At 45.5% G+C, this 25,755-nt stretch overlaps 1 protein-coding gene across 10 annotated transcripts in view; it reads right to left on the reverse strand.

Annotated features, from left to right (window-relative positions):
* TRAK1 (trafficking kinesin protein 1) overlaps positions 1–25,406 on the reverse strand; it is a 178,256-nt gene extending 152,850 nt beyond the window's left edge. For 3 of the 10 annotated variants that reach the window (XM_070237930.1, XM_070237941.1, XM_070237932.1), the window contains exon 1: positions 11,685–12,083. The gene's annotated coding sequence lies outside the window, so the exon portion shown is untranslated. Of the gene's footprint in view, positions 1–11,684; positions 12,126–24,914 lie in introns of those variants that run through there. The other 7 variants (XM_070237935.1, XM_023620681.2, XM_070237939.1 and 4 more) reach the window with 6 other exon arrangements.
* Between the last annotated feature and the right edge of the window lie 349 nt (positions 25,407–25,755).

The raw sequence follows: 25,755 nt of genomic DNA on the forward strand, positions 1-25,755 counted from the left end.
CTTCAGAAGTACCTCTGAATAAAGAGTCCACCATGCAGTGCTTCACTTTATGAAACACAACGGCCTGATTTCTAACCATTCCGGGTGAAGGAGTCTTGGCTAAGAGAGGAAGCCAGATGGCAAGGCCTCAGGATCACAGGACAATTGCAGGCCAGGGTGAGGACTGGATCCTAGTCTGGGCCGAACCACAGCAGTGAATTGAGAGCCCAGGGGCCTCAGCAGCCCCACCTTCACTTTCAGCACTAGCATTAGGCAGAGGGTGTCCTCCCTCACCTCAGCTTAGATCCACGGTCACCCCCACCTCCCAGAGAGCATTCGGTTTTTGTTGAAATAAAGCGAACAGCAATGTGATCCCCATCTTTGAAACGTCTAATCTGGAACAGTTCCCACAGTAGGTTTCCTTTAAGTGACGAAATGAGTGCAGCTTCTACATAAGGTTGTAAAATGAAGAGGCATATATTTACAGAGATGCAGCGCACTACACAGTGTGTCCTCCGGAGCAGAGTTTACGGCAGCGGTAGGTTTCTGCTCTGAAAAATTTTAATCATCGCATTTTAAAATTGCCCCGTCGTAAAAAGATTTTTAAGAAACACACAAGCTTCAGCTGGTAAAGATTTTATTTTCTTCAAGTAAATTGGTTTTACAGCTCTAATTTCTGAAACTGGGCTAACTTAAAAATCCAGAGAAATCATGTAATTCAAGTGAAAAAACAGAGCACAGGAAAGAAAACAAAGGAAATTGGCAGCAGGCTCGGGGCTGTTTCAATGGCTGACCTTTGCTACTAAACATTCTTAATAACTATTAGATACAGCATTTATTAATAAGCACTTAACCTGAGGCACCTCCCCTTACCCTCACTGCCCGATGAAGAATGTACCCCATCTCATTCTACCGAGGAGGAGACTGCAACTTCAGAAGCTTAAGAAACAAGCCTGCACAGCTGGCAAGTAGCTCAGATGGGGTTTGAACCCAGGCAGTCTGGCTCTGGAGCCCAACCTCTTGGCACAGCAAGACGAAACTTGTACTAGCAAATCCAATTTATTGACTCTACTTTCTAGGAAAGTTGCCCTCTGAAATACAGAAAACTCCTTCCACGTGACACAAACAATATTCAAATGACCTTTAAAAAAAACAGTCTTGAAAAGTAGATGGGGAGAGGTAAAGTAGAAATGAAAAAACAATATTTTAAAACTCCAACATCAGTTTTAAGCTCCAAAATCTAAGACAACTCAGTGCCTCGGGCCACATGAAAGGTAGATTTTGACCCAGGCCAGAGTCCCAGGATATCCGGGGTCTAGCAAATCAAGGGAACTAGCTGGTCAGTGGGCCACTGTTTTCATCCCAAACCAACCCACTTCTGGAGATCAGGACAAAGAATCACAACCAGATGGCGAACACTTGGGTTTCCATTTTCAAAACAAGCTATGATCATAACAACCATTGTTTTATTTAAAATATACTGCCTTCCACCAACCAAAGGCATTTTAAAGGGCCAAGAAGAAGGCTGTCCATCAAGTTATCAAGAGCTCTCAGAGGCCAAAGCATTGTCCTCTTCCAAATCTAAGTCCCCTGGGGGAGGAGGGACGAGGGGCTCCCGCCACCCTCAACAGGCCACTGTGAGAACCAGGGATATCAAGGAACAAAGCCAGGGGCTGGCTCAGAAATGGCCAGACTGCAGACAGAGCCTGTCTGAGACTATGAAAACTGGGATCCCCTCTACTCCCCAACTCCACGGAGAAAACACAACACAGGGTCTTGAGTTGGAGAAACCCACAGGCAAAAAGCCAAAGACAACATCCACCAGAAGCTGGAGAGATTTGCTCAGAGGACTAGGGGCGCTAGAGTGATGGAAGGGGGCTGGGGTCAGAGCAAGGACAAATGACTCCCAAGACAAAGGGGGAAGGGGGAGGGCAGGGGTCAGGAGGAGGGGACTAGAAAGAGAAAAGAGAAAGGGTCAGGAGAAAAGGGGGAGAGGGGAGAGGGAGGGAGGAGGGAAGGAACAGCAGGAGAAGCAATGGGGGAGGGGACAGGGGGAGAGGGGTGAGGTGGAGGACAAGGAGAAAAGGGAAGGCAGAGGAGGAGAACAAAAAGCAGACAGACAGACAGCTGAGTGCCATGAAATGGTTGCTAAGCTGCTGCCCACAAACCCACAATAATGGCTGCAGATACACTAATCCGTACCCCAAAAGGGGGAGGGAAGATCAGCAAGGACTTTAAAGCAGAGTTCCCGGGATCAAATTCCACATAAGCACCCTTCCTAATGTATTCTTTACAAAGGAGGCCAACATTCTCTGGTAATAAGAACCCAGGATCATCACGCTTTTTAAAAGATGAGACAAGAAGATCAGCATAATTAGCAACACTTCCAGACCACGACAGGTCAGGGTCTACTTAAATATTAGAGACAGTAATCATAACAGTGGCAACAACAGATGATCAGCCCTAGAGAGTAGAGAAGCCTATTTGCCATCAAAATTAAGAATTTATTCTTTCTCTGTGCTGTGAAGCAATCACTTTCATGGGTTCATTTTCCAAAAGAAAAAGAACAAAGAACTTTAGTTCAATGAAGAACAGTTTGCAAGCAGAAGCAAGTTCTACGCAGAAGTCTCTATTTCATCAAAAAGAAAAACTATTTTCACTCAATGGAAGTCCTGAAAAATAACACAAAAAAGTAATGAAATAATGATCTGAAAATCATTTATGCTATCAATAAAATAAAGGACAAAAAACATATGACCATCTCAATAGATGCAGAAAAAGCATTTGATAAAATTCAACATACTTTCATGATAAAATATTCAACAAACTAGGAATAAAAAGGAACTAAACCTGATAAAGAGCATCTATGAAAGATCCACAGCTAACATCAACTTAATAGTGAAAGACTGAATGTTTTCCTCCATGATTAGGAACAAGACAGGGTGTCTGTCCACTCTTGCCACTTCTATTCAACGCTGAACTTGAGGTTCTAGCCAGAGCAAGTAGGCAAGAAAAAGAAATAAATAACATTCACATTGGAAAGGAGGAAGAAAACCTGTCTCTATTTGTGTATGACATGATCGTGTACATCGAAAATTCTAGGGAACCCATAAAAGACTATTAGAACAAACAAGTTCAGCAAGATTGCAAGATACACCAACAATATACAAAAATCAGTTGTATTTCTATAGACTAGCAATGAACATTCCAAAAATGAATCTAAGAAAACTATCTCATTTCTAATAGGATGGCAATACTCCCAAAACTGATCTACAGATTCCCTGCAACCCCTCTCAAAATCCCATTTGCCTTTTTTTTCAGAAATTAACAAGCTAGTCATAAAATTCACATGGAAATGGAAGGGATCCAGAATAGCCAAAATAATCTTGAAAAAAAATGTTGGAGGACTCACATTGCCTGATTTCAAAACTTACTACAAAGCTACAGTAATCAGAACAGTGTGGTACTGGCATAAGGATATACAGATGAATGGAACAGACGTGAGAATGCAGAAATATGCCCTTACATTTATGGTCAATGATTTCCAACAAAACAATTCAACATGGAAAGAACATTCTTTTCAACAAATGGTGCTAGGACAACTAGACATCTACATGCAAAACAATAAAGTTGGACTCCTACCTCACACAATTCACAAAAATTAACTGAAGATGGATCATAGACCTAACCAAATGTAAAAGCTAAAACTATAAAGCTCTTAGGAAAAAACACAGGAATAGATCTTCATGACCTTAAGTTAGACCATGCTTTCCTAGATATGATGCCAAAAGTGTAAGTGACCAAAAAAAAGATCAATTAGACTTTGTCAAAATTAAAAATTTTGTGCTGCAAATGATATCATCAAGAAAGTGAAAAGAGAATCTACACAATAGGAGAAAACATCTGCAAATCATATATCTGAAACAGGACTTGTACGCAGAATATATAAAGAATTCTTACAACTCAGTAATAATAATCCAACTTTAAAATGGGCAAAAGACTTCAATAGACATTTCTCCAAAGATATCCAACTGGCAAATAAGCAAATGAAAAGATGCTCAATATCATTAGTTACCAGCAAAATCCAAAACCACAGTGAGATAGCTCTTCATACTCACTAGAATGGCTACAATCAAAAAGACAGAGAGAGCCAGCCCTGTTGGCCTAGTGGTTAAAGTTTGGCATACTCCGCTTTGGTGGCCCAGTTTCAGTTCCTGGGTGCAGAACCACACCACTCCTCTGTCAGTAGCCATGCTGTGGTGGCGGCTCACACAGAAGAACTAAGAGGGCTTACAATTAGAATATACAACTATGTACTGGGGCTTTGGGGAGGGGCAGAAAAAAAGATGGAGAATAGCATAGTGCCTGGTACAGTGTTTTGGTTGAATGAATGGCAGACACAGTGCTGAGGAGGGTGAGCAGACATGCAGCCCTGCCCCCTGGAGTTTACAGTCTGGTCGTGTAGATGGACATTAATGCAATTTCACAAACAAATGTAAAGTTGTGTCTATGACCAAGAGGCCACTCTGTTCAGAGGACTGTCATAGGAGCTTTTGGCTTAGGGCGTTTGGGAAGGCCCCCCTGAGGAGCCGAGACCTAAAGGAAAGTTACCTAGGCAAAGGGAGGGGGCAAGGCCGTTCTGATGGAGGGAGAAGCATGATCTGTGTTGGGTGAACATGTTAGAGGAACCACCCAGAGCGAGATCTGGATAATCTCCTTCTGTTTCTAAAACTGGGCTCTAACACCTGCCTCTTCTTTCTTAATGATAACAATACATAACATTTAGTGAATGTTTACATGGATTATAGCATTTTATCCTGCTGGTGACCTGGTTCTGGGGTGAGTTCTGGGAAACCAACTAGACACTGAGTAACTGGTTCAGGTTTCTGAGCCAGCTAAGTGAGGGGTTTGAGTCCAGGTGGCCTGGCAGCAGAGCCCACACTTCTTGTCCTCCTTGAGGTGAGTTGTGTGTGCTGTGAGGTGTTGAAGATGCCATCAGTCCTGGATTCCAAGAGGTGATTTGAAGGGAGACTGCAGGGAGAGCTGCTGGACCATGCATAAGTGAAACACAGGGTCATAATATCCTCAGCAACTTGCCTAAGAAGGGTGTGGATCAGAAAGGCCAAATTGCCTTTTCTAATGGGGAACCTCAAATGGAAGGGATGCCGTGGGTCAAAGCATTGTAGAGGTTTACAACACGCCAGATAACACAAGAGTTAAAAATCTTTCAAATAGTCTCCTTCTAGACGTAGTGCAAGGGTGTTGGGACAGTGTCAAGAATGCTGTACTGCACATACCTGGACCAAAAATACCAAGGGTACATTGATTTTTCTTTTTTTAGCAGCCTTGAGATATAATTCACATACCTTATAATTCAACCAGTTTAGTGATTTTTAGTATACCCCATTTCCAAATCCATGCCTTTCTATCACTCTGGCAGAGGGACAGAGCAACTTAGATCAGCATCACGAAAACTGACTGACTTAAGACTGAAAGTTCACTTTTACTCTTCAGTCATTCAATAAATTTTTACTGAGCACCTACTATGTGCCAAGCACTACTGTGTGCCTCTACTGGTTCTGGGAATCCAGCAGAAAGTGAATCCAACAAAAATCCCTGCCCTCATGGAACTCATTGGGAGTAATTATCTCAACAAGCTCCAGCCCCATCATACACAGACAAGAACGGCCCTTTGGGTGAAGGGCCAAATGCCAGGCCAGACATCTGCCTGTCCTCCGCTGTCCAACTGCAGCCTGTCACGGACGTTCTTTACCTTCAAGGGGCCACAGACAAAAATATCAGTGGCAACAGGCCACCGTAAAAACTGCTGATACAGATGGGTAACCTGGGGTCAGGAAGGGCCTCCCGGGCCAACCTCAGGTCAGAGGTAAAAGGTGAGCACGAATTAGCCAGGCTGCCACGACAGGCTGCACAGAGAAAGCGGTGACAGGGTGGCCAGGCTCTCCGGTTAGAGGCAACGTCCCAAAGGAAGGAGAAAAAGCATTGCCAGTTAGAGAACTGAAAAAGGTGTGACCAGGCTTTGGCAAGGGAAGCAGGGGCAGCAGCCTCTCTGGACCCATGGGGAGCTCCTGAACGGGTTTTAAGCAAGGGAGTAATGGAATTCGATTTGCACTTCAGAAAGGTCACCTTAGCGACAGAGTAGAGAAAGTATTAGAGCAGCCAAGCCCATGGGGCACTCAGGGAGATCGGGGAGGCAACTGCCCAGATGGGGTGGGAGAGAGAGAAATGGAGAGTCAGAAAAAGGTCCAGGCTTCTGCCTGGGCAGCTGAGAACAGTGGTGCCCTCCGTGTGACTGGGCTCAGACCCTTTTTGTCGGTGGTGGAGAGGGAGGTGGGGTAGAGGGGGAGCAAGTAGCGGTGGTGGCGATGAGCAGTGTTTGTGCACCCTAAAACGGAAGTGTGCAGAAGGCAGATAGAGAAATGGGTCCAGAGCTCGGGAGACAAGATTTGGGTAGTTATGGCAACCAAGGCCACAGGCATGGTGGCCCCCAGGGGCAGAGTGCAAGGCAAGGAGCTCACCTGAGGTGCCACACTCTGAGGACACCACCGTTCAAAGGCTGCATGAGGGCAGGGGAGCCTGCAGCCTACAAGGAAAACGAGGAGGGGTAGTGGGAGGAGAAGGAGGAGGAGGAAAGCCAGGAAGGCACAGCTTCCCAGAAGCCAAGGGAATAGAGCATTTCACAAAGGAAAGGATGAGAGGACTGTGGACTGTGCTGTCAAAGGTCAAGAATGCCAGGACCAGAAGGTATGGCCTGGACTTATCACCAAATTCACTGAGCCCCTGGCGGTGGAATCATGGGCTCAGGTTCTGATGGCAATAGGGTCAGGGGGAGGAGGCAGAGGACATTTCTGTGAGACTGGCAGTGAAGGGGAGGAAAGAGCTACGGCTGAGGGGAGCCATGGGGCCTAGAAAGATGACAGGGAACTGAGTATGTTACAGGACAGTGGGATGGAGTCCACGGATAGGATGAGGCTGGAGAGACAGAAAGAAGGGCTAACCAACCAAGTGCCTCTGCTGAGTAGGTAGGAAAGGATGGGACCCAACAGGATGAGGTAAATCAGCCTGGGGAGGAAGACGGTCCCTCCTTTGCTTAACAGCAGGTAGGACATAAGAAAGGCGCTCACAGGGCTGCGGGTAAAGGCTGGAGGCAGCAGGCCTGCACTCCTGCTCAGGGTTTTAAGAGCATCTACTAAAGGCAAGGTAGAGGCATGGGGTTAGGTATTTGAGAAAAATGTGAAAAGTCTAGAACAGTCACTGTGGCAAAAGGCAGAGAGAAGGAAACACAAAAAAGAACCACTGGGCAGAGCCTATGGCCCAGCTGAAATGGCTTTACAGAGTCATCATGCTGGGTGATAGGTGTTTATATAATTTCTCCAACAGCCCTCAGAAGGCAGGGGCAGAGTTATGTCAGGTGGCGCGCAGGAAGGACAACGGGTGCTCAGTGGTGACAAGATGGGGTGGAGGGGGAGAAACCAAGAAGCTGGATGAGGCAAGGAATGTGTACAAAGGGCTGGAAGGACCAGAGTTCTGAGAGGAGGGTGGTTATGCTTTGGATTTCAGACGCGGAACAGCTAACTCCAGGAGATGACACAATCCAGGCTGTGACTGGGGCAGTGTGTGAAGCAGGGCAGAGGCCACTACTGGAGAGGAGATGGTCAAGATGCTAGGTGAGTCATCAGAATCCAGAATGATGAAGAAGTAGGTCAGGGGAAGATAACCTTGAGCGAAATGCCCCATTCTTCCATGATGGAGGCGGAGAGCCTGGGAGTGGGAGGAGAAGACGATACACCAAAACACCACCAGCCCCAAAGGAATGGAGCTTAGAGCGCCCCTTCACTAAACACCTGCTACATGCTGCCAACAAGCAAGAACAAGGCAAACCTCTCTACACATCACCTTACTGAATCCCCACAGTCATGCTACACGGTCTTATTCTATAGTCGGAAAAGCTGAGGTTCACCGGCTAAGAACTTTCCTAAGGTCGCAGAGCCTAAACGTGCTGGCCCCAGAATTTGAGGTTCAGGCTTCCAAACACCAAATCCGCTCAGCCCCAGCAAACGCACCGAGAGACAGGGTAGATTGCATTATTTATGCTCCAGCAATCACTTATCCTGATGCAAGGGCTCTCTAATTGCGCCTCACACCATTTCCTCCGAGGAGGGGTCAGGGGCCGCCTGCTGCTGGCTAATAAGCGACAGGCTGTCCTGAATGGCTTACTGTACTCGCTGAAATGGGAGGCCACAGTAATTACCCAGAGCCCCATTAAAAAGATCCTGGAACGTGATGTGCTACTAGTTCCAGAACAAACACATCGAAACATCAGTTTTTAAGGAAACACCAGCCCAGAATTTACATTTCTAAAAGAGCTGACTTGATCATACTCAACAGGAAAAATCCCTTCCTTCCCACATTTCCAAACAAAGCAGTCAGTGTTTTAATTCCAATGACAATGGAGTTTCATTTTAAGGACAGCAGCCTACCACATTTGTTTTAGGGACTTAAAAATATTGGGTCTCAGAGTGATAGAAACTTGTGGGAATAAAGTAGGACAATAGTCTTATAGCCAACATTAATAAGTGAAATGGCCATCAGCATTAATTTGGTTCTTAATAATTTGGTATTTATTTATTCAGATGCCAATAAGACATAGTGGAAAGGCCTAGAAGAGTTCAGAGGTTGGGAAGAGTCTTTTCAGGTTGACACACTCTAGGTGAGTTTGAGCAACATCCTGGGGCTTCACACCATACCTGGCAAGACTCGCCTGGTCATCAACAGCACAGGGCAACGGGCAGCCCCTCTGTGCCGCACACAGAGGAAACACAAGCCCTGTGGCCACAGCCTGGGAAGCAACAGCACATTCTGGAATAATGAGGCATGCCCTACTGATCCTCACTTACTGCAATCCCAAAATAAGCCCCGCTCTCATGCTGACTGTTCTTACCATACTCTACCAGAAAGCAACATGATTTTCCGTCCTCAAACACTTCAGATTCCCAGAGAATGCACCCTCCAGATTCCTTAGTGATAACCTCAGCCTTGGACCCACTTGAAGCACCAGCACGTGCTTTCTGGGGAAACCTGTTAACAAGCATTCCTAACTCAGTCCCGGAAGCCCGCAGGCGGAGGAGCCTAATCTCCTCCCTCACTTCTCAGGAGCCTTGGCAGAGCTGGGATTCTCTCACCCGTGCAGTCCTCAAGGGAAGCAGATTTGCGGGGTAGGAAACAATCACAGATTGTTGAGGTGAGCAAGAGTGACAACCATGAGTTTAATCTTTTTATCATCTCCCTGGTCCCTGAAATTCTGACCCTCGCTGGGGGAAAATGCTCTCGTCCACATCATGAGGAAACTGGAAAGGCACCTCAGACGACTCTAACTTGTAAGAGAAGCATTTTTACAAGAGCAAATTTCAAAGGGGCCCTGTCTCCAGACACAGACTAAGCAAATTTACCACAGACACTGAGAAAATACTATCAAATCATTTTAAGAATCCTCACAAATTTTCCAACTTTGAAAACTCAAATTGCTGAGGTTAACTATAATCAACTGTTATGGATACTCTTTCTCTTGTTAATCTGTTCTCTGTGCTCTGAGAACGTCGTTCCTCTTTCTCTTGTTAATCTGTTCAACAGTTACTTCGTGCTCTTTGATTTGGGATGAAGGCTGAGTGACAGTCACCTTTCTTCTGCCAGGAAATCTGTCCGCTATAAAAGAAAACGGCGCTCCTCTTCCTCTCATTCTTCTGTGCTGGCTGGAGATGGAGATGGCCGCTGTAACCCCAGCAGCCCCTACTAACAGCTTGACCAGCAAATAACACATAATGATTCTTAACACCAGGATTTTTAAATTATGCAAATGCTTTCTGATGTTAAAAATTCCATTTAGAATATACGTAACATCTAAGGCATCACCCTACACTCTGCTTTGCCCACAACTCGTCATGTCCCCAGTCAGCCATCCTGAGCCTCTACCCCAGGGCACAGCACATCCTTCCATCGGCCTTGAGCTGCCACCACTCTCCCCAGGCCTGGACCAACACAAAACCCGCCCCGCTCTCCCTGCTTCTGCTCCTGCTCCCAGACCCTGGCTCTCCACACAGCAGCAGGGGAATCCATGAAAGAAGAAAATTGATTCATGTCATTTCCCCGCTCAGAATCCTCCAGCAGCTTCCAATCATATTCAGATCAAAATCTCAGCTCTTGAGCATGGGCAGCAGGCCAGTGGGATCCTGACCATCCCCCTCATCCATGTCCACTTTCCCCAAGGGCTCCCTGCACTCCAGCCACACTAGCCTTCTTGCAGAGGCCTCGGCACTTGCTGTTTGCTCTGCCTGGGACGCTGTGCCTCCATATTTTCCCATGGCCGATTCCCCCCAATTCTTCAGTCTCTGCTCACCCATAACCTCCCGAAAGACGCCTTCACAGCCACTCCACCCTCCCTCTCTGCCGCCTTACCCTGGTCACTACTTGGCATTACATCCTACATCCATTACTCGCCTGTCCCCGGCCCTGGACTGTTTCATTTACTGTCATAGCTCAATACCTGGCCCAGGGAAGCCAGTCAATATACACTTAGTAATCATTCTTCTCAGAAGGTCTCCAGCTACCCATTCTGCCAGGAATCACCTGATACCAAACAGAGGTGACTCTGACCTGCTAAAGACCTATGAAATCAGAACCAACCATACGTTTCTGGAATAAGCATGAACCACTCAGCCAGCACGTATGGCATATACACGTCAGCTCAGTCTCTAAAAGCTTTATGATTCCCCTCCTTCAGATAAACTAAAGTTAGGGAAGTGAAAAACAGTTGTTCCTGTTTTTTCTTTCTCAATCTCTGAATTAGCAGAGAAATCAACGTGGATAATTAGCTGCCCAGTTCAGTCTCTCTCTTCTCATCCTCATCTTCCTCTATAGTTTAGGTTTGGGGCTTTTTTAAAATCTTATTTCCAACTAAATAATTTTTAAACTCCAAAAAATAATTTTTTCGAAAGTAATTACATTTACTTCCTTCTGAAGAAAAATGCCCTGGTTAAAGAAGCTTTTCTTAAAATCTACTTCTGACACTTGTAGCCATTATTAGAGTAAGAAATCACACTAATAGATACATGTATTATTTCATTATTTTTGAAATAAAAATACGATCGGGTAACTAATTTTGTGTCACAGCTACAAAATTAACGCAAATATATCAAAATATCAGCACTTTGAAATAAACAATAGGAAGCTTCTATAAGGAAGCTTGCATCACTCTGCACTTTAAAAAATATACATTGAGGTCATATCACATAACAGCAGATTTCCTGTAGGAATTCAGTCCCTCAGAACAATAATCTAAGTCAATTTGATACTGATTCCACCTTGTGATTCCAAGCCAAGGTGAGGGTTACTATAAAAACGACGGAAGCGGGAGGGGTCACAGGGAAGCTTACTGATAAAAGTTGGTGGGTGAGATCCAGGATAACAGTGGCAGGAGAAATTGTCAGACAGATTAACCACGCACAAACTATGTGCAAAAATAAACAACGAAAATCAATGCCCCAGCCGGCTCATCGGTCTGTCTGGGTTACAGCAGCCCTACAGCCGCTGCTGCGCCACAGGAGTGAAGAGGGTAGTAAGCTAACCAGGCCACTGAAAACAGGCATTTGTCCTGACAGTCTCCAGGGCACGATCACCCTCGGACTTACCTGCACTCTTTATACTTTCTATGAAACGCCGAGGTTCACTCTTAACCCAAAATCGGCAAAATTTCTTCATGTCCCTCTATATCCTTTTCTACTTCAACAGAAAGTTAAATAAAAGGGCCTAAACAAGAAAAGAAGGAAGTGTGGGATGGGCGGCCAGAGGGAGTGCCAAGGCGAGTGAGAGCAACACAGAAATAGAAAGAGAGAGACACAGAGAAGGAGAGGGGAGGACAGAGAGAAAGAGAGAGAGAGACAGAGAAAGGAAGGAAAGAAGAAAGAGAGGGAGGGAAAGACAGGCCAAACAGCAGAGACAAAGACAGAGAGACAAAGGGAAAAAGGCACACAGAGAAAACAGAAAGACAGACAGAAAAAGATCGAACAGCAGAGAGAGAAAATGACACTAAGAAAGAGAAGGAAAAAGTTCATGGGAAAAAGTAGTGATGTGCTTCATGGAAAAGCTATTTGTTACCAAGTCGCTCTTTTTCCATGTACTGTATTATGCCATATGTGGGAAGTGAACAAGGCTGGATCTCTGCCTAAGAACATCTGCCACGGACCTTAAAAGCCCTAATAATAGCACAGCTGGTGTCCCCAGCCTAATGAGCTCACCGCCCACGTGACCACTCCTTCCCGGCTGCTCCTCCAGAGAGAGGCAGCACCAACAACAGGGACAGGCCAGCTCCTTGGCCCTCCTCACATCCAAGCTTCATTTCCTCCACTGCCTTTTTTCTCCCTTTCTTGAAACCACCCCCACCCATTTTCCTGAGCTAAGTTACTATGATCTCGCAGTTCCTTTGAACAAACATGTTCTTAACATGAAAGGCAAATATCAGAAACAAAAGATGAGGACATCACTACAGATCTTCTAGACATGAAAATGATAATAGTTATGCCCAGAAATTCAACAGCTTAGATGAAATGGACAAACTTGTTGAAATATACAACCTACCAAAACTGGCACAAGATGAAAGAAAAGATCTGAATAGCCCACCGTCTATTAAAGAAATAGAATTCCTAATGAAAAACCCCTACATGTACAATGAAAGGCCGGCATGCCACCAAGTATGCTTGCCACCAAGGTACAGGGTGTAAGCCGCTCCAGGAGCCCTGGGGACTCACGTCTGGGGAGGACTGTCTCTGATAGGGAGGCCCTCAGCCAGGCTTGACTTTCCCACTGACCACTGCGTGTTGCTAGGAGGGAACGATGCACAGCAAAATCGGAAAGGGGGGTGAGGGTTGTGAACAAAGAAGGGAGGTCTTACAAACTTGGGAAGTTTTAACCCTTTCCGGTTTAATTTTTTTGAAACTGATTCCCATAACAGTACACTTTTAAAAGCCCTCTGGCACTTGAAGAAATTGCCCCTTGGCATCAGGAAGGGGAAGGATTTCAGCTTGAAGGGGAAGCCTAGCGGAAAGTGACGGGAGAGGAGACTCCAGTTGGCACTGATACTGTAGCCATAGCAATTGGAAGAGGAGCTGAAAAATCTGGGATCTCTCTCTCTCTCTCGGTCCAGGCAACACATCCTGATGGCAAGGAGGGCCAAGCGGACATGATACATGGGGCTTATTCACCAGAAAAAGACAAAGAAGGCCACATTTCAGAAACCGCGCTTAGTAACATACAATAGCACGGATGTGTTTGTAAGCATGCAATACCCAGGCTAGCAAATTACCAGATTCTATCCCTGCCTACCAGGTAATTATATCAATAGCAATCACATGATTAGCTAAAAGGTGGGCAAATCATTAACTTCTTCTACTGTTAAACACTGTTACACAGTAAAAGACACTGTTTTATACCCTGTTAATGCCATGAATAAGTTATCTAAGCCTTAACAATTTCTTGTTTTGATTTATATCACTAAAGTCACTCTTGCCATAAGTTTTTTATGAATTTTGAGTGTTACTTTAAAGAACCATGACAATTTTTCAAGGACTATAAGTACTTTTACACATTATTCCCTTTGGTTGGAATGTTTAATATACTGAGAATCCTTTCCAAGGCACAACAGAGCTGCTTCCATTCACAAAACACTAAAAGCATTAACACAATCAATTGCTATTTCAGTCTTTATCTCTCAACCTTGTCCTTTTACTTTCACTCTTTTTGGTCATACAATCAGGTCGAATCTACAGTTCTGAAGTCTTAAAGAATCCTCCTGGCTGCACCTTCGGGCCCGCAACAGTTCCTTGCCAAGCCATATCGGAGCCAGAGGCAAAAGGAAAAATTAGTAATACCGATTCTGTCTTTATTAAAAACTTTGATATTTTGTTCACCAAAAATTTTTATGTATTAATTTAGATTTTTCTTAATATTGCCTTAAAATATATTTATCTTGATTAAATTTTTTGGCAACTTCCCCCCTTAAATTTTGTACCTTAGGCAGGTGCCTCAGTCACTTTACCCTCGTCTAGGCCTGGCCCACAATAACAACAATACGCTCTGGGTGAACCAAGGAAAAAAGAAGAAATACCCAGGCTTCATTAGCTGTGCCAAAGACTGAACAACAACCACCTTAAGGACATCTACTGGGGGGTGAGGTGGGGTGTGTGTGTGTGTGTGTGTGTGTGTGTGTGTGCGTGTGTATGTGTGTGTGCGTGTGTCTGTGCGTGTGTGTGTGTGTGTGTGTGTGTTCTCAATGATTCCAAGGGCCAGGGAGGAAAGGGATGAGATGAAAACTAAGAGTTGGAGCACAGTTAAATTCTGTGGACCAAATATTTCACTTTAATTGCCAAATTAACTGGAATCTTTAATTATCTCCTGGATTTAGCTCCACTAATTTTTACTTTAATATACACCTTGTATGTCAATACCCCTCATAGGTAACCACCACTATTCTGATCCTTATGACAGGATAGTTTTGTCTATTTGAACTTCTGGAAAACGGAATAATACAGTGTATAATTTTGTGTCTGGTCTCTTGTGCTCAAGATTTTGTCTGTAACTTTCATCCCTTTGTGGCATGTATTAGTATTTCATTCCTTTTTATTCAAAAATAGTATCCCACTGAATGGATATAACACGATTTGTTTAAAGAGTCACCAGTTAATGGATAGTTTGGGGCTATCATGAGTAAAGCTGCTATGAACTAAGTACATAGCACCCATTTCCGTTGCTTATATGCCCAGGAGTGAATCATTGGGTCATAAAGTATATAATCAGCTTTGGTAAATATTGCCAGTTTTCCAAGTGGTTGTTCTTTTTTGCATGTAGTGCATGAGCCTTCCAGTTGTTCCACATCCTCACCAAAGGTTGGTTGCCAAATTTCTTACTGTATCCATTCTGATGGGGCTGCAGAGGTCTCTTTGCTAAAACAAACGATTTCTAATTCCCTCCAATTTTACCATGGTTCTACAGCTCCAACAGTACAAACTTTAAAACTTCAAGGTGTATAAGAATCACAAGAAAGTACAGTAAAATCTCTAATTCAGAGCTCACTAAATTCAGGAATCCATAAAATAGACACCCGTGAGATAAGCATACATGATACTTGGCAAGGAAATGTGCAAATATTCCTGAACACCACAAGAATGCTTATAGTCAACATGTTACTAAAAGGCTAAGCCAGTGTCTCTTCTGAACCATGGAAAACCGAGTGATACAACTTTACAAGTATTGGCAAACCTACTATGTATAAATAAAACCAAAGAACACTTTAGCCCTCCTCTTACTTGACCTCTCACAGCAGAGTGACCCCCATAAACCCCACCGTTTGCTGCAAGAACACTCTCTCCCCCATCACTTCTGGTCTCCTCCTGGTCAATCTCTGGTCAGTCCTCTGTGAGTTCTTCTACACATGACATCACTACTGTCTACACGGCGATGGGCCCCAACCCTTACTTCACACTCAGATCTCTCTTCCAAGCCTCAGGCCCAGATGTCCCACTGCCCTAAACACCTCCACTTGGAAATTTTACAAGCACACCAAACTCAGTACATTCAAAACAGGATCCTCCAGGTCCTCACCCCTGCACAACTGAGTTACGTTAGTCCAGTCTGGAAATCTCAGTCTCCTCCTTGACCCAGCCCCTCCCTCCCCCTACTGCCATCTCTTCAACAAGCAAGCCTTACCTCCTCAACATCATTCAAACGAATCCACTTCTTCCCATCCACACTAACTACCTCAGTTGAAGTCATCACCCTCCCTCACTGCAGGTCTCAGTCATTCCAGAGGAGGATGAGGCCTAGGACCACACACTGGCCTGGGGCATGTTCATCAAGATGAAGCCAGCCACTCCTCCTAAAGACATCCTCCGGCCTGCCATGGGCCTTCTCTTTGGAAAGTCTACCAACCACATCCCTTTTGCACACTAGTGACCAAACGTGGATGCAACTTCTGATTTTGTGAGAGAAATTCTCAGACTTGATTATGCTAATCATTCTCTGCCATGCTGCCTCTCCCCAAACAGAGAATTCAGTACGCTATAAAGGATAAAAGTCTGATGATAAAATAACCAGATTCCCAGGAATATTTACTTTCTTTATTCCCTGCCATAAGAGCATCATTTCTCTTCTAATACCATGAGACTCAGCCCAGCTGAAAGTTTTCCAAGTTAACATTCAATAGTTGCTACGACTTTCCTCTTGTACTAAAGTAACTTCTCTTTTCTTTTAAGCATACAAACATTTTCCTATCTTCCAAGTACAGTATAAACACATCTACTGCATCAGTCAACGTTTTAGAGTATTTTCTCAATGATTTGCTTGTCACACCTTTTGCCTACTATTGTAATAGTAAGAATATTCTCCTTGTTTTCTCAAACAGATGTTTTCTCAAATTTCTCAAATATTTAACACCAAACTACACTTCTTCCACAAAAGACCTTTGAAACATCTTGATATTTGTGTGCAAATGTCACGTCCAAAGAGATTTTTCTAATGCCTTAGGATCCTTGCAGAGTTAACCCTTTCTCCTCAAAGCCAAAGCAGGGAAGTTAGTTGTCAGGTGAGCAAAAACCACAGCCCTCATCACTTCGTTCGGCCTTTAGGGCTCGTCCTATTAGTACTACAAAGATGAAGGCCAGCACATACCCATAGGGTGTGCCACAGAATATGTGGTCCAAATTTCTTGTGGGTGAACACATCATGAGGAGTTCAACAACAACAACAACAATGGCTAAAACACAATGCTTACTGTGGGACAAGCATACATATTAATTCACGTAATCCTCTTAATAACCATATGAGGTTATCATATAAGGTAAGGATTCAGGCACTGGCTGTCATAAACAGGAGTTCTTGGCTGGGTTCAATAAATCTAACCTTGACAAAGCACCAATCTTAAAGGGACAAAAAAAGGAACATGGCCTCAAACACATCCATGGTGTGCTGTATTTATCCAGACAGACTGTTAAATCTGAAAGTTTTTATTTTTTAACTAATGAATGAAAACAAGGCTACGCTTTACTCAGGCACATAAAGTAGAACTGGTCAATTCCCACAGTACTCAGCATGTTATTTAAAACATAACCTACATGCAAAGGTTGAAATGAAATACCCAACGTCTGGATGACATTCTTTTCTTCTCTGTTATGAGAGCCAGTTAAGCCATTGTCTCAGAAATTCTGTAGCCAAATGTAACACTCACAGACCCAGCTCCAGTGAGTCATACATATAACAAATTGCTCATTTTCCTTCTCCCCACCTTTCCTCTAAATCATTATATTGCTATTCCTGAATCATAGGTTTGGTTTTGTTTGTTTGTTTGGTGTTTTTAATCCTCCAGCACAAAGGTTACCAATTCCAATTTTGTAACGTGACAAGAATCTGCCTGTCCCTTTAGTTTAAGTAAACCTCCAATTTTCTTCCCAGGTTTGAAATTCTGCAATGCAGGCCAGGCCCACATCTTTGGACCCTCACTGAATAAAAAACGGCCCTTGACAATATAACTGTGCTGCTAGATCTCTGCAGATGTCAAACCACCAAACACCCCTACTCAAAGTCAAGGTCCAACAGGCAAGCCAAATTTACCCTTAGAACCCTGTATTCAGACTCACAAAATAGAATGTAAAACACTGAACTGCCTTTCTACTATTATTCTCTTTGATCCCCCGGCTCACACACTCCAATTTCTATTCAAAATAGAAAAGGTAAGGGAAGAATGGAGGGAAAGACCATAAATACACAGACCCTAAAACACTAGCACCTTCAAAATCTTAATAATCTGAGTCCCACCACACTTACTTATCCATTTAAGTAAATTAAATGGGATACCCCCGGAGTTAAACAGCAATCAGGAGCAAGGGTTGAAGCAAGAGCTCCTAATATCTACCACTTTCTAGGAATTTCCCACAGCTCAAAGCAAAGCAAAGACCATGGCTAGTGTTGGAAGAATAACAGAATGAAGGGAGAAAAGTGACTAGAAATAACCAGATCATACCCATTAGGAAGGCTATTATCAAAAAAAAAAAAAACAGAAAATAACAAGTGTTGGCAAGAATGTGTAGAAGCTGGAACCCTTGTGCATTGCTGGTAGGAATATAAAATGTTGCGGCCACTGAGGGAAACAGTATGGTAATTCCTCAAAAATTAAACATAGAATTACCATAGCATCCAGCAATTCCACTTGTGGGTATAGACCCAAAAGAAGTGAAAGCAAGGACTCAAAGAGATATTTGTACACCCATGTTCATAGCAGCATTATTCACAATAGCCAAAAGATGAAAGCAACCCAAGTGTCCAAAGATGGATGAACGGATAGACAAAGTGTGGTACATATATACAACGGAATAATATTCAGCCTTAAAAAGGAATGAAATTCTGGTACATGCTACAATGTGAACGAACCTTGAAGACATTATGCTAAGTGAAATAAGCCATATACAAAAAGACAAATATTTTATGATTCCTCTTAAACGAGCTTCCTTGAGCAGTCAAATTCTAGAGACAGAAAGTAGAATGTGGTTACTAAGGGCTGGAGGAAGGGGGAAATGGGGAGTTAGGGTTTAATCAGTCCAGTTTCAGTTGGGGAAGATGAAAAAGTTCTGGAGATGGATGGTGGTGATATTTGCACAATAACGTGAATGTACTTAATGTCACAAAACTGTACACTTTAAAATGGCTAAAATGGTAAATCTTACGTTCTATTTATTTTACCACAATTTTTTTAAACAGAAATAAAAGATGGTCATTCCATTAGGGATTTCCTTTCATCTCTCAGACCGGGGAATTTGGGCAGCTCTTGGGCAAAAAGAAAACGAAGAATCTGGCAAAGACAGGTTCCCTGCTCCCACCCCCACAGGAGGTTATGAGAGGGAACACGGCAGGCAGAGAGCTCTGTACCTGCTGGGAAAGCAGGAGGGAAGATGGGAGGTTGAGGAAGAGGTTACACACACTGGGGACAGATACACTCACCATCCTGACGCTCTGTCTTGTGACCTCCCACATACATGGATTTGCTCAACAAAGAGTAGGTGGGTGGGTGGGTGCTTCAACTACTCAGCTAGAATTTGCGGAAAACTGTCTATCCACTGCTCTGGCACATTTTTAAGAACTCAAAACATCACCCAATGTTTTAGGTGTGCCAGGGTAAGGAGGGTAAACAAGTGGCTGGATTTTGGACTGCTTTTCCCTCACTACTGATTTAGAATGACAGTTTCTCCCTTCCTTCCCTGGGTCCTCCCATTTTACAGTTCATTGTACATAACTGAAGGAAGGGAAGAGGTGGGCGTTCAGAAAGGAATGGGTTCAGCAATCTTTTCCAAAAACCCTAGCCCCCTTCCTTTCGGTGGAGGGCAAGAGGTTGAATTCAACTTTGAGCCCCAACTCTCCCACGCAAGGCAGGGAACAAGCACACACTGGCCACTTGCTCTTCCCAACATATGCAAAGTCTGGCCTTGCGTATTAGAGAGGAACATTCTGTGTAACCATGAAGGAGTGTCTGAGCATTAATGCCACCTGGGGATGTGTTTAAAATGCAGATTCAGATTTAGCAGGTCTGGGCACGGTCTGTGATCCTTCGGGTTTAACAACTCCCAGGCAATATTGATGCTTCAGGCCCACCCACCACACGTTGAGTAGTGAGGCCTTATACTCCAGCAACCAGCTTGATTCATGACAGCAGGACCAAAAGTCAGGCAGAAACAGCAACAGTCAGGATCTCCCTCTCATGAGCATCGCCCTCTTCCCAAGGCCATTCTGCACTCAGGCCACAGCCACTTGGTTCCTCCATGAATCTGGACTCTCAGTCCCTCTGGCATAAACAGCTGAGCCATCTGCAGTCACTCACTCCCTGCCTTTCTCATCACACTGAGCACAATCGATGCTCCTGGAGGTCAAAGAAATTTTTCCTCCTCGCTTTCCAAGAAAAAGTTTCCCAATGGTCCTTAGACAAAATCAATTCCAGGATGGCTTCTACACTGATCGCTCACCTGCTCCTCCCGGTTCAAATTCACAATTCAATCATATAAGTGAAGCCAAATCATTTCCAACATTCTAGGGAGACATTTTATCTTTGACCACATCCCAAACTGAAAATTATCTGATAAAGCCCATAACGAAAAGAAGCAAGCCTACCCTAGATCACGCCTCCTCCACTTTTTGCAAAACTTAAAAACTGAGAACTCACAGAATGCTACCATCAAAAAAACTCCAGGTCCACGGTGTATGCAGGGATCTTAAAGAGCTGCCTGGAAGGATTCTTTGACTTTTACCCAAAGAACCACAGGAACAGATGGAGAACTTCTAAAGTCCTACAGTTCTTCACATGCACACATGCTTTTTCTCTCCAAACCTGGAGAGAGAAGAAAGAAAAAACAAACCCCATATCCCTATTCTAATTAATAGTCATTTTAAGTGACGTAAATACACCTGCATCTATGTAACCACATGTAGCATTTACTAATAGCTGATCTGTGTGAATACAAGTCAAGAGACAGAGGCATTTCTTAGTCAACATAATCACACTATCTAGTAACTAAGTCTAGTCATTAAGAAGGAGCCCAATACAAAAAATTAAAAATAGAACTACCATACGATCCAGCCATCCCACTACTGGGTATTTATCCAAAGAGCTTGAAGTCAGCAATCCCAAAAGTCCTATGCACCCCAATGTTCACTGCAGCATTATTTACAATAGCCAAGACATGGAAGCAACCTAAGTGTCCATCAACAGTCGATTGGATAAAGAAGATGTGGTACATATATACAATGGAATACTACTCAGCTGTAAAACAGAACAAAATCATTCCATTTGCAATAACATGGATGGACCTTGAGGGAATTATGTTAAGTGAAATAAGCCAGCGAGAGAAGGATAATCTGTGTATGACTCCACTCATATGAGGAATTTAAAATTATGGACTAAGAACAGTTTAGTGGCTACCAGGGGAAAGGTGGGGTGGGGGGTGGGCACAAAGGGTGAAGTGGTGCACCTACAACACGACTGACAAACATTAATGTACAACTGAAATTTCACAAGATTGTAACCTATCATTAACTCAATAAAAAAAAATATGGAAAAAAAAAAAGGCGCCCAATAAAGAGTGAAGTGCTCTGAATAGCATGCGCTAAAGGGATACTTTTCAGAAAAAATCAAACCACTCCACACATTCAGAGTTATTTTCAACTAATTCTTAAACAAACAAACAAACAAACAAAAAGATTTCAAAGTCCCCTGAATTCCCAGAGCATGGTTGTCCTTAACATTTAAATCCAGATAATTTATATTCTGGTGGTTCTTTAATTTGCTAATGTACCTATTGCCCCCCCAAAGTGGAGAGTATGCTTTTCAGATGTTAGTACAAAATCCACTTCCTCTGGGAAGGAGATTACCTTCTGCTTTTAAATGTCCTGGCACATCATAAAGTGTGGAACTAGAAGAGACCCTAGAAAGAATCCAGCTCCAAGATTCTCGAACCGAGATACACATACTTACGCTCTAGGAGCCCCCAGAGAAATAAGGCGCATCTTCATCCAGTGCTTTCAGACTCCAGACAGCAACGGAAAGCATTTTTATATTAAAACAAACAAGATGAATCCTGCATTGTGGTCTTCATCAAAAGAATCACTGAACTAACACTGAAAGTCCAGGCTCGTGCTGGAAGCCTCAGGCTGAGCTCCCCAATCCCCACTTCCAGGGTTCCTTTGCCCTGAAGTTTGCGGGAGCAAGTTTAAGAAGCATCAGTATAACCCACTTCACAACTGGAGACCTGGGGCCAAAAGACTTTCCCAAGGCTGTAAGCAGCCACCTGAGAAGTCACTGCCATTAGTCTTCGTCAGGAAGACTGACAGCGCTGCCCAGAAAAGCTCTCACCACTAACCAGGTGAGGCTGGGAGCAGTCCTTTCTAGAATGCTGGACCAGAAGCCCAAACAAGGATTTTAAGAGCTCCCCTTCCACCCTTGTTCCACCCTCTTCCACCTCAGGTGCACTCTTAACAAAGACATAATTAAATGAGCTTCTCAGTGAATGATAACACCACACAGCCTTTCATAAAACACGTGTCAAAGCCTTTCTTTAAGCAGCTGCACGTCATTTGGTATTACATGTAGCTTAGAGGCATCTGGATTCACACATATGCCATTATTTACTGTCTCTTTGCCAAAACTTTGAACTTTTCAACACTGCAGGTGGCCACCATTTGGACACACCTGATAAGAAAGCAAGTCAGAATAGGGAACATTTGTTCAGAAGATGGCAAAAAGGGGAGAGGAACCAGAAGACCCATTTAACAGTGTATCTCCATACAACACTCACCCAAGACCATAAAATAAAATCTAAGAACCCACAAGAGGCCCGGGGTTGGTGGAGACAGTTCTCCCCCAAACATCTTAATCTCCCAAAAGGAGCACCCCTTTGTCCCCTCTCCCCACAAAAAACATGGTGCACACCGAATGCAGATAAGTTAAGTAGCTCAGGACCCATTTTCAAAACCAAGGGTCACCCAAGCATCACATATTTGAAGAGGGTGGTGGTTGTAATCTTATCCCCAAGTTGATCAAACTTCCCAATCATATAGTGTTCAACTGCAGCACAGGTGAAAGGCTTGACTTAACGTCTGCAACCATCAGTCACTTTAAACGAACTCTTCACCTTCCGATGCCTTTCTCACTTGAGCCCTACAGGGGAAAAAGAACTGCCCTTGTAGGAAAAGTGGCCACCTGCCTGCTTGTGCCCCTCGGCTGTCTTATGAGCTGTATGGTGCACCAGAACAATCACGTCTATGAAAACACCAACAGCTGATGGTGCAGAGAAAGCCCAAGGTCAGCTCTCCACCTTGGAGCACACAGCCAAGATGGGGAGCCCAGATGGTTAATTCAAGACTCATCTAACACGTACAGAATCCTACTATGTGTAAGGTCCAAGGGAGGGGCTCAGAACGCAGTGACAGGAAGAAAGTCCACCACAGATGGCAAACAGTAAGATGCTGTCAGTTTGGAAACTGAAAGTTTAAGAACTCAGTTCAACGCGAATAATGCCCTTTTATTTTCAGAGCCCTTTTATGTGATCTGATCTGACCCCTCACAATAAACCTATAAGATAATCATTACTATTTTAATATCTGCTTTATTATCCTTGTGGGGCTCAAAAAGGTTACCAAGTCACAAACCTAGTCAGGTTGGAAGGAGACCTGCAAACCCTTCCAGGTCATTCACACAAACTTTTACAGACAGATACTTTCATTTAAAACACTCTTCAATCTTTACAACAGTCCAATGAGGTTTGTTGGGGGAGAGCGGGGTGGGGGTGGGGGGTGGGGTAATGAAGGGACAATCCCAGAGAGGGAAAAGCCAGGTCAGAGAGGTTAAATGTCAGAGAGGTTAAATAAAGAGCCAGGGTCACACAGCCAGCAAAGAGAAAGAGGAGTGTAATCTGAACCCAGGTTTCCCACTGCAAGGCCAGTGTCCATTTTTTTTTGTTTAACTCAGCAGAGAGGAGCATAGGCAACACAGCCAGGGCGGAGGCACGCACCAGGGAGAGCTGGGGATGGGAAACCAAATCCCACAGGTCCCTGGGGCATCAAACAGGAAACAGCTCACACTGGGGCCAAGCTGAAAACCAACTCTTGCCAAACCTGCTGCCCACAGTCATGGGCTTTCTAACCCAGCTCAGCATCCCTGAACCCGGCTCAGCTCTTCAGGTGGCTCAGTCCACACTTGTCTGAGTACCTCTGTGATAAAGCTGGGGTCAGAGATGAAAAGGCACAGAAGCGTGACCTTTCCAAACCAAGAGAGAGGGGAAGGCACCATCTGTCACTCCAAGTCCAACTCTGAACCTGCCAGCCAAGCTCCCTGCCTGTCATCCTCCAGTGGAACTTGGGACACCCTCCTCAGTGCAGACTGCTCCAGGGCTGGACATTACTCAGTCTGGCCACCTCCCTCTCTGCTGCTCTTGCAGATGGAAACCGGAAAGGACCCTGTCCTAGCTTGTTTTGCGGTGGTGTCTGTCACCTGCCACAGATAACCCAAAGACACTCCACAAAAGGGTACCCGTCCTGCCTACACACTCACAGACAACATTGACACCATTTACACACTTGTTTGAAGCAATTAAGTTCCGAAGAAGCCTATTGGAAAAAAACTTTTTTAAAAAATCAGAGGCCTAACACTCACACTTAGGAGACGCTTGAAGTGGACGCTGATTTCAATTTCTGAGTAAGTTCAGGGAAGGGTTCTACAACACGGAGGCGTAACGGGTGGTGGGCGTCCAGCACCAGCCACAGGAGCAGCTGGGTTTTTGACTTGTGCTTCCCTAAACACAACTTTAGAAAAGAAGAAACATGATGTTTATTTTTACCTGCAAGATGCTGACCTTGGAGATTCGAAAAGAACTTAAAAACTGATATCAAAAAAGTGACAGAGTGAACTTGCTAACTCTCAGGATGGAAAGGAGGGGGTCCTAAAGCCATCTGTCCGGTCCCAGACAAATCCCACAGATGTAATTTACATTAGTTTTGCAGGTGAGGGGGAATCGGGGTGCTGCTCGCGCTTTTGGCCTGGTTCAGCTCAGGGCTCTTTGAAGGTCGTCTCACTGTCACCTCGGAGTGCCGGAGCCCAGAATCCAGGCCACGCGGCGTGACTGACACGATGTCCTATGGGCACCCTTCTGGGCGCCCAAGGGCCTCCCGCAGGTGCGGCCAATGCAGGAGGGGGAGTGCCCCGACAGGGTCCCGGAGCCTGGCCTCCCCCGCCGCCACACATCACGCGCCCACACTCCCGCAACACCAGTGTCCTTCCCCTTCCAGCCCTCGGGCCCGATGCGCGGGAGGCACGGGTAAGCGGACCCCGAGCTTACCCGCGAGAGGCGCACGGAGCGCGGGCCCGTGGCAGCCGCGGTCTCCGGGGCCTCCGGCGCGGAGCTGCCCCGGCGCTCGGTTCTCCTGGCCGCCTCCTCCTCGTTGTCCTCGGCCCGGCCCCGGCCGCCCGGCAGCTCCAATTCCCTCCGCAGCAGCCGGTCGGGCGGCACCGGGGCGCACGCGGCGGGGCTCGGCTTCGGCGCCTCCTCCTTCTGCTGCCCGCCCGCCAACTTGGTGGTCCGGGGGTCCCGGACGCGGGGGTGGTCGGGGTGCTCGGGGCGCTCGGGCTCCCTCCCGTGCGCAGCCCCTCTCCGAGAGGCGTCTCACTCGCCTCGCGCGGGCGTCACGGGCTCGGGGCGCGCGGGGGCGGCGGCCGGGTGGGCCGCGGGGCGACAGGCGGGGGCGCTGCTGGGGACGCGGGCAGTGATGCGGGCGCCGCGGCGCGGCCTCTCGCCATGGCTCCCCGGCGGGCAGGCGGTTCGCACCTCCCCTTCGCGCTGCCGTCACCGCCCGACGCGCGCCAAGCCCTCCCCTTCCCCGGCCCCGCCCGCCACCCCGCGCCGCCACCTGCGGGCTGCCCTCCAGGATGCCCAACGGGCGGGCGAGTGTCAGCGCCCGGAGCTTCTCCAGCCGCGGCCCTTGGCCCGCCCTTGCGCTTTTGTCCGCGCCTGCTGGGCACAGAGAAGACCTGGCGAAATACCTGGGTCGGGAAAAGCTATCACACCCGCCCCGAGCGCTTAACTTCTCGGTGTCCGTCCAGAATCAGTCTAAAGGGAAGATGGGACTCGCAGGGGTACTATTTGCCATGAACGCAGTGCAAGTCCAGGCGTTTTGTTCTTG

This window comes from Equus caballus, chromosome 16 (assembly GCF_041296265.1).
Source record: "Equus caballus isolate H_3958 breed thoroughbred chromosome 16, TB-T2T, whole genome shotgun sequence".
Taxonomy (NCBI): Eukaryota; Metazoa; Chordata; class Mammalia; order Perissodactyla; family Equidae; genus Equus; species Equus caballus.